The sequence below is a fragment of the Formica exsecta genome, unplaced genomic scaffold (assembly GCF_003651465.1).
Source record: "Formica exsecta isolate Colony F162 unplaced genomic scaffold, ASM365146v1 scaffold122, whole genome shotgun sequence".
Classification (NCBI taxonomy): domain Eukaryota; kingdom Metazoa; phylum Arthropoda; class Insecta; order Hymenoptera; family Formicidae; genus Formica; species Formica exsecta.
The window spans coordinates 119,019-134,546 of record NW_021848556.1 but is presented as its reverse complement, the minus strand read 5'-3'; positions in this window follow the sequence as shown (position 1 = coordinate 134,546).

Sequence of the window (15,528 nt, the reverse complement as noted above, 5' to 3'; positions counted from 1 at the left end):
CGCGAATCTGTTTCACCTTGCTTTATACGGAGCGCGGTCCAATTGTTGGCACGCATGTTTAACGCTTTGCGCAATTCTCTACCGATACTGCCAATCTCGCGCGAGAGAAGAGAGATATATCTAAATGTGATTTGCGTGCATAAGAAAAGCTAACTAATGCGTGCGCACGTGTCTCTTTGTCCTAGACATCTTTATTTTTTTCCGGTCATCGAGACTATCATCGCGTCGCAGTTGCACATTGTCTTCACAAACGTGGATTGAATACAAAAACGTCACGTTCGTTTTCACCTGCGATGCGTGATGTCTAATACGACAAAGTCATGTTTCGTTAGCATTAGAATCTATAATGGTTTAAAGACATTAAAGCTACGTTCAGACAAGGCGAATCCGCTCGCACGGATTCTGCGGGAATAAAACTGCGCGATATCGAATTGTATATTGATTTCTTTATATTTATTCACACGTGTCCGTGAGGTGCAATCATTATCTATAATAATAATAATAGTAATAGTAATAATAATAATATATAATATATATAATATCTATAATAATTTATCTAATCTATAATATCTAATATAATATCTAATCTATAATAATAATATATTATATATATTTATAAAAAAGAAAAACAATAATTATTGATTATTACAGTTATGTACTAGTACTTGTATGCAGACCGCAATCAGATGCACCGCGTGATTTCCGCGCGAATCAAACGTCGCGGACGGCAAGCCTATTATTATTTCGACACGCACGTATGACGTCATAGATAGCAAAGAGATCTTAAGATTTTAATTAGACAGTCGATGTGATCAGACAGTTATGTTATCGAATGTTAATCTTCATTTTTCACTATTACTTTATTGCAGAAAATCTCTTAAATTAAAATAAACAAATTATTTAATAATTATTGATTATTACAGTTATGTACTAATACTTGTATGCAGACCACAATCAGATGCACCGCGTGATTTCCGCGCGAATCAAACGTCGCGGACGTATTCACGCGGAATCCGCCTTGTCTGAACGTAGCTTAAAGGAATCTCTTCTATACAAACATAATGTGATATAAAATATATAAAAGACATACATAACATTATTAGAATGTGTTAGTGCGAAACGGCATAGTGTATTGATAATGTATTTGTATACTGACAGTAGCAGTATCGACTTAAGCAAGCCTATTATTATTTCGACACGCACGTATGACGTCATAGATAGCAAAGAGATCTTAAGATTTTAATTAGACAGTCGATGTGATCAGACAGTTATGTTATCGAATGTTAATCTTCATTTTTCACTATTACTTTATTGCAGAAAATCTCTTAAATTAAAATAAACAAATTATTTAGTTTTGATGGTCAGTATTATTAGAAAGGAAAAAAACCTCAATGTATTCTTATTTCTCAATAATTAAGTAATTATTTACATAATAATTATACAGTAATTATTTATCACAGTTGAACTTTTGATCTATTTAATCAATTTCTTCGTGAAAAGATTAATCATGTTTTGTGTATTACAATTTAATAACTAACCGTTTTGAATAAGCACAATTAAAAATTATTTGACAGATCTTCAATGATCTAATTAATAGATCCCATATTTAATTGATGAATATTTTATTAACCATAATCGACACAATAAAATTTCTTTTCAAGACTAAAAGTTTTAACAACACACTTGACTTTATGTAATGCAACAAAACTTCTCCACAATACGTAGCTTTAATATAATAAAATACATTAATAGCCTATTTTTGCAATTTTAAAAGTAATAAATTTTAAACAAACTTTTTAAAATTGCGGCGATGTAACAATTTGGAAGCCAGAATTGTATCTAACGTAAAAAAAAAAAAAAAAAAAAAAAAAAAAAAAAACAAAAATTTTTTTAAAAAAAAAAAAAAAAAAAAAAAAAAAAAAAGGAAAATAGGTATTTCTTGTTTTATGCTTTTTTTTATTAAACTGTTCTATTAGACTCTCTCGATTTCAATTTTCACTTCATTTTATAATAATTATATGACGAATAAATATCATACGATGTTTATCGAGTACGATGATACAAATAGTAAATATCGATTAATAGATACCGAACAATAGATATCGATTAATAGATACCAAATAGAAGATATGTATAGGAGAGAAATCATTCTGGCTATGATATTCGCGGCCGTCACGTAGCACTTATCGTCGAATTAGAATACATGCTCTATTCATTAAAGCGAGACAAGCGAGGAGTACGTTACGCGGTAGTAGATTGCAGGAAGGCCTGCATCAGCGTTAAAGTGCATTACGGCGTCCTCGGTAGCGCTCGGTAGGTTGTCCTAATTCGGTCGCGTCGTTACGAAGTGGACCCCTCGACCGTCTGCAGGACGTTATGCAATTGCATAACGGACTCGACCGGTGTCTCGACTTATTATACCACGGTAGCCGCGCCGCTGACGTTTCTGGAACAAAGAAATCCTTCGGTGGGCTGCAATTTTCCGTTGTTGGCGAGCGATTAGATCGGTAAGTCCTATTTTATCGGGTTGAAGTAGCGTATTGTATGCAGGGAAATAGATGTATATGTGATTATCATTTTTTTCAAGCGATAATCGGAAAATAATAACGAGTCGCGGCATTTCTCGAAAACATCTTTCGGTTGTATCGATTACTCCTCTCCTAGTAATCAAAGAGGGAGAAGACATTTTCTCTCATACTTAGATTGTGAAATTATGTATTTTTACATTATTTTTTTTTAATGATATGAATTTCTCTAGCTGTTGCTATTGCAATAGTTGCATTTATAATGCTTTATATGAAAATTGTGACATATTAAAATTGACATAGGAAATCCTGTAATTAAAATCACATCAAATTACAAAAATTATTAATTATTTTACAACGAAGGTATTAGATGCCAAAAATAATTTCTTGATTATCATTAGTATTATTAGAAATCATTATTGAGAAAAGAAGGACATAAAAGAATACAAAACGGGGAAATGGAAACCTCTTATTTTATCCGTTACTGACTTTCAATCTCTAAAGCATATAATACAAACGCTACCTTGACGCGTGTTAATTACAGACGCTCAACGGGCGTTAATTAGGCGTATCAGTGTTAAAGCGTTACGTCAATTTCTCGCAATCGGATAGCTTCTCTCAGTCATCGTGCATGTGGAAACAAATTGTAGGATGTAGTCGGTTCTTGGATCGAAAACCGTGGCATTGGCTGGCCTTGCACGACTTCGTTCCGGACTTTTGCGCAAGATCGAGGGCGAAGCCGTTCGCCGTCCGTTCCAACTTACACCAACGACACGCTCGCGGTAAAAGAAATGGAAATCTACCTTTCGTCTCGAGACCGACCCTCCAGATAGTCGTCGTCTCGTATTGATTTTCGAAGTAAATGTCCGCGACGTCGAACTTGCTGCAAGGCGAGGGGAAAGTGCAGTACGGCCTATATGTGTTTATGGATCTACAGTGAAAGAGAAAGGCCGCGGGAAAGGATACGTGCTATGATAGCGGCGGCTGTGCCCGCTCTCCTCTCCCGATGCATCTTAGCGCGGTGACCTTTCGTTCGCGTTACGAAAGATTTAATACTTACGCGATTAGAGCGCGAAGATGTTGTTCGCGATACCGCACGACGACGGGACACTCGGCCCGCGCGCAATCGTATTTCCGTATTCGACCGATAAAAATCTCGACGACGCGAGATCTCGACATGTCTCGCGAAGCTCTCTCGATGTCAGCATCCTTTCGTTTGATACATTAATCTGCTTGATACTAAATCGTGCGTGTGACAATCTGAAGGGAAATAATTCTCATTTTATGTTAGATAATCTTTTAAGTATTATATTTAATAATTACATGACTAATTATTGTAACTAAATAATTAAATAAATCTTAAATAAATATCAAATAAATTTAAATCGAATTATTTCTTTTCAGATTGATCTCTTGTCACGTCGCGCGATTTAGGCGAGTCGATTTCTGAATCAGACACACACAACATAGTTGTCCCATTCGCTGATAGAATATTTTATCAAATCTGTAACTACCAAGGCCTCGAACTTGACACTCAAATTTGGATGTATAAATATATGTTTCTTATATCTCTCAATAATTTCAATAGTTTATTTTTTTTTAAAAGATATGAGATTTAATTAAAAAACTTTTATTTTTGACAATTGTTCGGTAATTTTACATCTCAAGCACTCGATCTCGAAACACTCGATTGCGAAATTAACTGTTCTTCGTTCATGTAATATATGTAATGGTCATTTAATATAATAGTTTTTGTATAAAGAATCTTTAATTAGGCGCGTGTCTTCCGGGGAATTGAGAAATCCGCGGAATGCAGACGGAAGCAAAAAAGACGAAGGAGTATGTCATCTTTCATTCGCCTAAACGCGGACAGAAGGTTCATTAAATACCCGGAATATTTATTAATACTCAGAGTTATTTAGAGAGATATGTCTTTTTTGCGTAAAAAATAAACAGCGAAGAACGGTTACATTGCGAAATTATATTATGAAGGTTGAAATCATCATTTTTTTCCGTTACTATTTTGATCCGCGTCATCGATAAATTGGCCTTTGGTAATTAATTGTAACGGTAAATGGTCTTTATATCCGCGTTTCTTGTTCAGGAATACCGGTGAAATATCATGAAATGAATGTTAACCGATCTAATGATTAATCGCGCCAACACATACCAATATAGTATTTTTCATGTGACTTTGCGTCGCATCGCCAGGAATTCCGAATACAAAAACAACGTTGTTCGTATATGCATATACGTATAATGCTGCACGATCATTTTGCCAGCAGCGTCGCATCGGCGACGTTAAAGAGAATTTTATTGGCGAAATCTCATTGGAATATTTATTACGCAATAAATGTAGTAACCGTTGTGTGTGTGTGGGTGGAGAGAGATTCCTATTAAAATTCTACCGAGACAGAACTCGCTTTTGTAATTAACCTTGGGGCATTGGTGTGCGAATGACATATGTCACTCAGCTTCCATGTTTAACGTTTCGCTTTGGAACTCCGAAAATTGCGCGACTTTAGCGATCTACAACGAATCAACATATATGTATTATAATTAACACGCTCGACAAAATAAATACAAAAATAGACATGTATGAGAGATTTAATTAAGAGAAAATTTTATCTCATTTATTTAAAAAAATTTATTTTCATCTGAAATTACGTTCTCTATTTCGAGACGTGATTCGAGGGATAAAAAAAGAAAGAAAATAAACGTTTCAAGTCGAAATTTCGTTTTAATCGCTCGTTGATCCACCGATTTAATTGCGATTACTCGATTAAACGACGCATGTAACGTGCGGATATAATTCAGCGAAATAACCGGTAACATACGCCAGCTGGCTTCCATTAATTACGCTCGTGAGTTGTCCATAGGTAGAATAATGCGTTTTAAATAATTTATTTTCGAGTCGCATGCGTAGAGACGATAAATGAGGCAAGAGCGGTCGCGCGATGGGGAAACGAGGCGCGAAGAGAACCAGATTACGGTCGACCTGTCGTTAATATCGGTGATTCACGACGAGCGCAGAAAGGATAACGCCTCACTCCACGTACGCTGGCAGTATCCTGCGAATTTATGGCGTAGAGTGCAGCTCTGTGATAAGAACATGCGTTAGGACACACGCGTTACAACGCGCGGTTTAAGGTCGTATTTGGGCCGCGTAATTTTTACATCATTTGGCGGGACTAAACTTTGATTTATTAATTGGAGAATTAATAATTATGTAGAGAAAATTTTGAAAATTCATGACAAAATAAATAATGTAAAATAAAATTAAAAAAAATTGTAAATTAAATGAATTAAGTTTCAATTAAGTTTATTTAATTAAATTTAATTCAAATTTTTTTATTCGTTCGCGAATCTTTTTTCCAGAATTTTGTCCAATATCCAATCGCTACATGCTATGATTTATTTCCCGCCGGAAGATCCTGGTTACGCAAGATTCGCGGTTTTTGCACCGTTTCTTACCGTCCATCCGGAAGCGTATAGAATGCGCTCGGGATGCAACCGGAGCATGCGGTCGATTAGAAATTGAATTACTTTCGCCGCGCGCCGTGGTCGGACGGTTCGCTACATATCTTCGCCATGGTTTAAAGCCTGCGACCGCCGATAGGTAATTTCTCAATCGTAGTTTCTATCCCGTTTTCTAAGTTATTGAAAAAAAAAATGCGGCGAGATAGCAGGCATTCGAGATTGAACTTTCGCGAGAAGCGGAAGATTCGCGCTTTCGAAAATTGTTGAACTTTTTGCTTAAACTGCTGATTATCCGCGTTTTACTCTTCCCTTTCGATAATGATGCTTCTCATCGTTTGTGTTTTAGGTTGGAGATGGAATACGTTAGATAGATTTATCTATTATATAATTTTTATGCACGTAATCTTCGATTTGTGTATTATGTCAAGCTGATTGTACTAATTAAGCGTTACATTATATTGTGAAATATCAAAAAGATTATTTATTTGATATATAGATAGAATCACATTTTAATTTTTGTGTCTCGCGGAATCATTGGTAGATATTTAAATTAACTCAGCGTAACTGATTAAGATTAAAGATTTGCAGATGTTTGTGCAATATCGATGTTGCGCATGAATCATTCGTTTCTGTTAATCAAACATTGAACGAGAGAAGAGTTAGTCAATCAGGCAGAAAAATGTCATTCTTATCCTTTTATCTGTATTATTTGATTGCTAAAAATAACTTTGATGCAACAACGATATATTGCTTGCGATATTTAGATATTTGTTTATTTTTTATACATCTCTTCTTGATTCATATAAGATGTTGCTTATTATGGTAACAGTATATATAAATTAATGTTTTTTAATTTTAACTTATTTATCACTGTTTTTTTTAAATAGAAAAAGATATAGATAGAAATTATGCTGTTTTTGCCAGCATCGCAATTATTATAATTTGGCATTTTTAGCTTATATTGCCATAAAGCACTTGGAAAATCAACGTTATTTAATATTGTAATAAATATATATATAATATATGATCGGCGCGCGTGTGCATTCTTAATATCTTTGCGCAATGAGAAAAAGTTTCGTTCGTCATTGCACTAGACGCAATAATGCATCGTATTTCGAACTAGGTTGAATACATAACGAATGTATTAATAAAGATCGCTTCGTTAAAGATTCTCTTTGCAAGGAATTTCGCAAGGACGCGTCGAGAGCGCCGCGTATTAGGTAGATAAAATCTATTCGCAGATATTCATAAGATGCATGCGTGCTGTGAGGAAGACTTAATGATACAAGATGACATCATACTCTAACAATAAGTAACGATAACAAAATCGATAACTCCGAGACCGGTCGCTTTGGCAGCTATTTTTTTAATTTCATATCTTTTCTATTTTTTGCGGATATCTCATACTTGTGAATCATGTAGGAGAGGTTCTCGACGGTATTATTCTCTCTCTCTCTCGCTCTCTCTCTCTCTCTCTGCCTCTCAAATGCATTGGATAAAAAGAACGAAGAAGAGAACGTCGTGAGGTAGATTTTTTCGCAAATCGCGAATGAAAACCAATGCTTTTGCGATTGATTTGTGGGGAGAAACGGAGGTGCAATCGCGGCATAATTGACAGATCGCGCAAAATTGCGCGATTAATAGCGAACCGGCAGAATTAACGATAATGACGAACGATTAGTTTGGACGATGAAAATGTTGTGGAACTAGTTAGTGGAGAGATCTATAAATCAGAATCAATTTCTCGAGCCAAACAATCTCGTAAATAATCGTTCTAGGTCGCGGCTTAAACGGTAGTTGTTGTTTGGCAATTATGTACAAATGTGCCGCTATTTCTACATGAGTTCAACTCTTATAAGAGAATCTCAAGATTCATAACGCGTATACAATCGAGGATTAAAAATGATATTATAAGTGACCACTGGCAGAATAATGTATGATTTCAAGATAAATAATCTTTTTTACATAAATCGTGTATTTTAAGAGATTTTTAATTCTGTTTTTATCGGTTACATCAAATTCTCTCTGATTTCAAACTTTGTCACACAAATAATTCGCTCTTATTTCATTATGACCATTAAAGACTAAAATATTATATGTTTATGATTCTTTTATGTAGATCTAGTTTTTACGAAGTTTTTTAGCCATACAGAAATAATAATATTCATTACCGATGTTAATTATATAAAATATATGTTAATTTTTGCAAATTATTAACTCCGCAACATGATATAATTATTACACTATTATTTTCGTAATGCAAAGTATGTCGCATCCTTGAATTTTTTTTTGGATTAATTTATATACACACATGAATTGCTTTATTAATATAATTTTATTAAAATTAGACTTAAGCAAACATTTATAGGAGAAATGGGAAAATTATAGAAATTAAATGAGCAAATATTTAAGACATTTAACATATCTGAATAATTTATATATTATAGTTATTTCTCTTCATAAGAGACCATACACTTTATAATATCGCGTATAACAGAGATAAAAATATACATTTGCATAGAAAATGGAGCACGCGATAAATAAATATAACGTATCTTTTTTTATGATAAAGAAATGTGATATGCCTGACAGGCGTCAGATGTTCTTAAAAATTAAACTGCGATATACTTATTTATGCTGATACATTATTACATAGCCAAGGATATTACCGTTGTTGCCGATCGTAAAATTGCACCATTAACGAAAACGCTATTCTCAAAAAGAGCTCACAATCAGCGTTCTCTTGTGACGCGATGCGCTTTTCATCCGCATAACAGTACAGAGGTGCGAGATGTTAACTCACCCAATCCTTAAATCGTTAATTTATGACGTCGCCAGACTTTCGTTTCTCTTACATGAAAGCGGAAAAGCATCCTACTTTTACGCGCGTCTCGACGTCGCGCACACGCATGCTACTTAAGCTTCTTGGCCGCCCATTGTATTCTTAATTAAACTTCCGCGTCGCGATTCATTATTTAATCGCCGCGTAATTATCGCGGATAAAATTTACGTCACGGTATAAATCTTTGGAAAAAAAGAATGAGCAAATTTACATTGTGCAAGCTCGCGCTTTCTCATATAAAGTACAGAATCTAGCGAATCCCGTGCTGTTCACGCTTCGCATCTTATCCTTTACGTAAAAGTGCCAATCATGCAAATCAATATAATCTGGACTCATTTTATTTGATTAAAGGAACAGTTGGAATTACAAGTGCATTCTATACACGAGAGAAAATCGCGTAAATTGAAAAATTTACAAGTGGAAGCTATTGATATTTATTTACATTTTATTCCATTCCACAATGGGAAAAACAACGTGTCGATACATTTGAAATACAACGATTGTTTTTTGTGTGTATACGCGAAATCCGCGTGATTCGAAGCGGAGTGATATCGTTTCTCTTTGCACGCGATATCGCTTTTGCACGCGTTATCGTCGATATGTGTCGCGTTGCGAATTTCATCGGCGTTCCAACTTGCATAAAGCGCGCTCCATAAAGCATAGCTCTATCGTTGCATCTCGCATTGTGATATCCGTGTCGCGTGTATCGATTATATGAAAGAAAGAAAAACATTTTTGAAGAGATCTAAAAAATTGTACGATACGTGGCATGGATACGTGGTTGCAATGCAACTATAACAGAATAATATGGGCGGATACACACAATTAATGTCCCGCCCATATTTAAAAAAAATATATATTTTATCTGTGTATTGTATTGAAAGAACTCTTATCTATTATCATAAACTGCTACAGCGTCCTCGAATAACTTTTTTTATCCACGATATCGCGGCGCAAATAGATATACGTGTATTTTTGTCATCTCGTATATATTTTGACTCCGTCATATCTTAATCTCATTTTGTGCTGATGATATGTAACCTACATTTCGCGAGTCCGCTCTCTTTCGTTCAATTTTGCCATTAGGTATACTCGCTCGCTTATTACTCAATCGAGAGTACTTGAAAAAAGAAATCATCGAGTTTATTCGTTCGACATATATAGTAAATATTTATATGAAAATAAATAATTATATGCGGTATATATATATTATATATGCAAGATTTATAAAAAATTAAATTTTTTTATCTTTATGCTTCTTTTTCCTTTCTTTCGTATGTTTTTGTAAAAGATACATATGCTGATTATAAAATAAGAAACATAAATGCAACAAAGTTGTCAACTATGTGTCAACACTATACACAAAGATTTACATAAACGCCGGTGGGAGAAAATGACCCAATTTCTTAATAACCCAAGCATTTTTTCTGCGATTCAGCTTTTGCGAATTCTCGATCATTCGTAACAGCTATTGTAACAGCGGTTCCCTCGCGACTCTTCTCGCGTATCTTTCATGGTATCTTTCTCAGATCGATTACGGCATTGTCGAAGAGCGGGATCATCTGGACGATCGTATAACAGTCGAGCGCGAGTAATTACATATCCTGCACACTGCTCGTTAACAGTTCTGCAATACAAAACTGCTTCGATATAGCGAGGGAAAATTACAGAATTTACTCTTGGCGGCGAGAGATCCCGTTAAACTTCCAATCTGCTTATCTAATTGCTCTAGTGAAGATGTCATCGTAAATTATTGAGCAACAGCCACATATTCGAATGTAGTAATTTAAATACAAGAAAATATTTTATATTCTCTTGTAACCGCAATATATATGTATATTAAGGTTAAAAGTAATAACAGAATAGTATATTGCTATAAAAGTTTACGATGATTATGCATTTGTTCCATCTAAGTGGACAAATTTATGGTATAATGTCTGATAAGATACTGAAAAGTAAAACACGAATGCAGATTAACGGATTAAGATTAGATACGAGTTCAAACATTTAACCGCCACAATTTAAACATACTAAAGTATGTTAAAATATGCAAAATATATATGCACGGTCTTTTCTGCGTAGTATTCTGCGCTGTACTATATGATACTTGTTATAATTTATTGTGCCAATTATTATTTTGTCATAGGTATACATATAACGACACACGGTAATCTTCTTGTATTACAGCGGCATATAATGTTCGAGAAGTTTCGTATAAATATGTTTCTAAAAAACATATTTACCGAAAGATAAATTAAAGAAAATAAACAACTATTTTAATGATGATCTTTTAAGAAATTTTAAAAATCAAAATTTATAAAAATTTATTTAACATAAAAAAATATAAAAATTTATTTAACAAAAAAATATTTACGATATCGATAATCTAAAAAGATCGGGGGAAAGATTGTTGCGTCTCGCGAAATACCTTATATAGGTAGTTAGTGTCAAAGCTAATATACCCGGCGGTGCGAGTGTATCAAGGAAATCCGTTGAAACAATTATTGTCCATAATGATGATCGTGACAGCCATGTCCCAGTTGCGGTCTTTGCTCGCGGACGACGAGCGGTCTATTGTTCCTTTCGTTGGGAAGGTCTTACTTAAGGATATATCCTGTCATTTTTCTTTAACGATGGGCCGCGCGATTGGCAATCCAACACGCAAATACGCAAAAATAAGCGACTTTTATTAAATGCGACTAGTAAATAAATAATCCGATAGTCGGCATCTTCTTTTACTGCACATTTGTTATTAATAATTAATAATTAATTATTTTTGATTGTATATAATAATCAATAAGGAATTATACATAATTATATATAATAATTAATAATGAATTATATATTCATCATCTTTCTGAATATAATTTTAATGGATTCTTGTATAATATTTTATACATCAGTACATTTTTCTGCTTGTTATACATATATTGAAGTACAAACAAAATAAGTTTCGTGCTTGTGCTAATTACAATGTGTTTATATCACTAATTTCGACATCCGCACATATCTAGCTATGAATAATATGGGCGGATACACACAATTAATGTCCCGCCCATATTTAAAAAAAATATATATTTTATCTGTGTATTGTATTGAAAGAACTCTTATCTATTATCATAAACTGCTACAGCGTCCTCGAATAACTTTTTTTATCCACGATATCGCGGCGCAAATAGATATACGTGTATTTTTGTCATCTCGTATATATTTTGACTCCGTCATATCTTAATCTCATTTTGTGCTGATGATATGTAACCTACATTTCGCGAGTCCGCTCTCTTTCGTTCAATTTTGCCATTAGGTATACTCGCTCGCTTATTACTCAATCGAGAGTACTTGAAAAAAGAAATCATCGAGTTTATTCGTTCGACACCGATCGCTAATTTCTTCGCTCAATCAAAACTGAAAAACAGGTCAGAGATTTTAGCAAGAAAATTATCGAAGGACATTTTTCGCCCTTGTAAGTTTTTGTCCTCAATCGGTTCATAAAATGCGCGTCGATAAAAATTGTTGCTAATTTTGACAAAAAAACTCCGATATAATAGATATTAAATGCAAATTTTTCACGTTTCAATTTTTCTTATCAATAGATTAATGTAAATTTACGCGCTTTTATTTATATTTCGATCTACTACCTAATCGTGATTTGTTCCGTGTTTATTTTAGATCATAAAATACACTTTGTTATCTTGCAAAGCTAAAAAAGCTTAAATGCGAGCGTTTGTAAAAGTATTCTTCTAAATCGCGAGCAACAAGTGAAAGTATCCTTGTTACAAGAGATTCGAGATTCGAGATTCGAGATTCGTTGTTATTAAAGCTGCATCTAGCCGTAAAAGGATCGATTTACTTTAGATAGACGATCATAGTTATCTTTCATTAAAAGACGAAGTAGTTCTACGACAGCAAGAGATTAATCGCGTTTTGTTGGACGTGTAAATTTATTTCGTCACTCGATCGAGCGTTTTCGTTCGATGATCTCAATTCGATGATCTTAGTTCGGGACTTTCATAAAAGATTAGATTCTTACGTGTTTTCCAATTATGAATAAAATTAATTAATTAAATCTAATTATAGTTAGAGTTTTGCCATTTATATATAAAGCAACGAAAAACCGTGGGAACTAATTTTGCAATGTTTTTCATTATGTACAAATTGCAATTTCTTTAAATTCTGAGAATATTTAAGATAATTAATTTTGAAAATGAATATTGTGGCCTCACTTTTTAGAAAATATATATTTTATTACACAATTCCAGGCTAAAAATTTGATAATAATATTTTCTTGTTTTAAGTAACAGAAATCTTTCTAAAATTGATTGAGAACTCTAGCAACGCCGAATATTTTTGATTGATTAAAATCATTGTCCGGCCGATAGAGATGACGGTTCGTCCTTTAAATTCACAGCTGAGAAAGTCAGCTTGGGATTGTATGCATTGTGATCGCTGCGTGTAGGTCGTGTCGGAATATCCTTTTACTCTCGCGTTGTAACTCATAATTCTTCCCGTATATTCTCGGCGTCTATAGATGTCTTCGAGCCGATTTCGCCTACGCCACGTGCGAATTTTTCGATGCGATCGGAGAGTTAATTACAGCCCGACTTCCTGCTGGCGCTCCAGCAATTCTAACAAGGAAATTCCGGCGAGCCGCTGAAATTTCATCCCGAATTCCCGACGAATGATTTAAAAAACGCTTAATATTAATCTTTGGCTGTTATTTTCTGACTGTTACTTTTTAAGCATATATAATCTTCTTTATAATTTTGTGTGACTATTTTTCATTTTTCATTTTTCTTTCTTCTTTAATTAATCCATATATAAAAAATGTATATATCATAATAAATTAATTTATTAACATATTAAAATAAAAATATTTTTTAATTAGAATCAAAGTTATTCCGCTATAATTCGGGGTTTACGAGGAAAGAAATTCTGGCTGTTTGTGAGAAAGAAGAGTTCTGGGAATGTGTTTCGGTTAATTATTGCATCCGGTTCTGGCAGATAGCAACTCAAAGAATCTCTTTCATCGTTCGGTCATAGCGATATCTCGCAAAAACTGGCTAGATGAAACGTAAAATGTGAGAATTACACAAACAAAAATAATTAAATACATTTATTCCAAATTTATTCCAAATAATCATAGGTGAAATAAAATGCTGATATATTTCTATATAATTTGTCCATAAACGTAATATTATCATAAAATCATATATTAGAGGAAGATATTAAGATTATTTTAATTATTTTAGTTATAATTGCATCATAATTAAAAAAATAACTTGTCTTTAATTGAGGAAAGAGTAACTAATTGTAAGAGTAAATAAATTACGTTAAAATAATTTATTTTTACAAATCTTAAATACAAAATACAACGAATGACTATTATTTACTAGGATTCTTTTTTTTAAATTGCATTATTATCGATTAAATGTTTAAAATCGGATCTTTTCAGAAAAATAAATTTTGCACTTTTCTATATACTTTACTTTATTATCAAATTATTCTGGGAAAGGCGTCAAAAGTCGCGTTTTAATATAATTTCGCGTCAATCACCGTCCTCGACTCGTCATCTTGTAAAAGGCTGGAGACACGCGAACGCATTGAAGCCCCGTCTATCCGCCACACGGCAAAGTCATCGTCTCCTTCTGTTCGATCTGGTCGTTGCAGATGCTATTCCCTCATGAGTTCCCATGTGTTCCCCAATGCCCCTGGGGTCCCGGAGGCATCACCCTTCCCGTCGGGGCCACATAAGTTGACCAATCGACCACTTCTCTCTCTCTCTCTCTTTCTCTCTCTCTCTCTTTCTCGCTCCCCTCTCGGTTCTCGAACGGCCCCCTAGTCGAAGACTTCGTCTGGCGTCTGGCGGCAGTTCGGAGCGAGACGCCAACACGACATAGTATTTTCGTCCCGGACAACTCGAGCTCCGAAACGAGGCTCGTCTTGCGGCGTCTTCTTGTACATATCAGTTATCGGACGATTTCGCGAACGTGTTATCCCGAAAGGCAAAATCGTTATCCGCATGGCAAACGTTATCACAGTCCGGAGAACGTGTCGGCTGCTGATGTGGAGGTGCGCGTAAAACGGGTATTTGTGTATCCTTTCGAGCGGTGACCGGCGATCGACCTCCAGGAACGAGGCGTTTTTAACGTCTAGTTTGACCAAGTGATCGGAATGGTCACCGTCCCCGCGGGGAAAGTTCGATGAAACCAAGAAGATTGTTCGTCGAATTCGTTCGTTGAGGATTCGTCGGGTCATCGTTATCGGCGATAGTGTCTCGATTTTCGCGAAGGATAAATCGACGATTGAGAGACGCGGGGATTCACGCGTGTCTCCTACGGGCAAAGGATCGCCGAGGATCGTAAGATCCTGGTATACCGAACTCCCTTCCATATACACGTACGCACACAGTCTCCGTTCTTTCCATTCAAGGCGCGTCGCATTCATCCGCCGGCAGCAGCAGCCGGTATCACGCACACATATCTACGCATACACACACGATCCGGAGAAGAAAGCGCGTCCGGTTCGTCTTGCCACGCGTCGTTTTTCCATCGGAATATCCGCCTCCGGAGCCAGGGAAAAGCAGTATCGCCGATGCGTTTCCCCTGAGGACCAGCCGGAGATAAAGAGAGAAAGGACATCGGCTCGAGATGACGTGACGCGTCCTTATCGGAGAGGAATGCC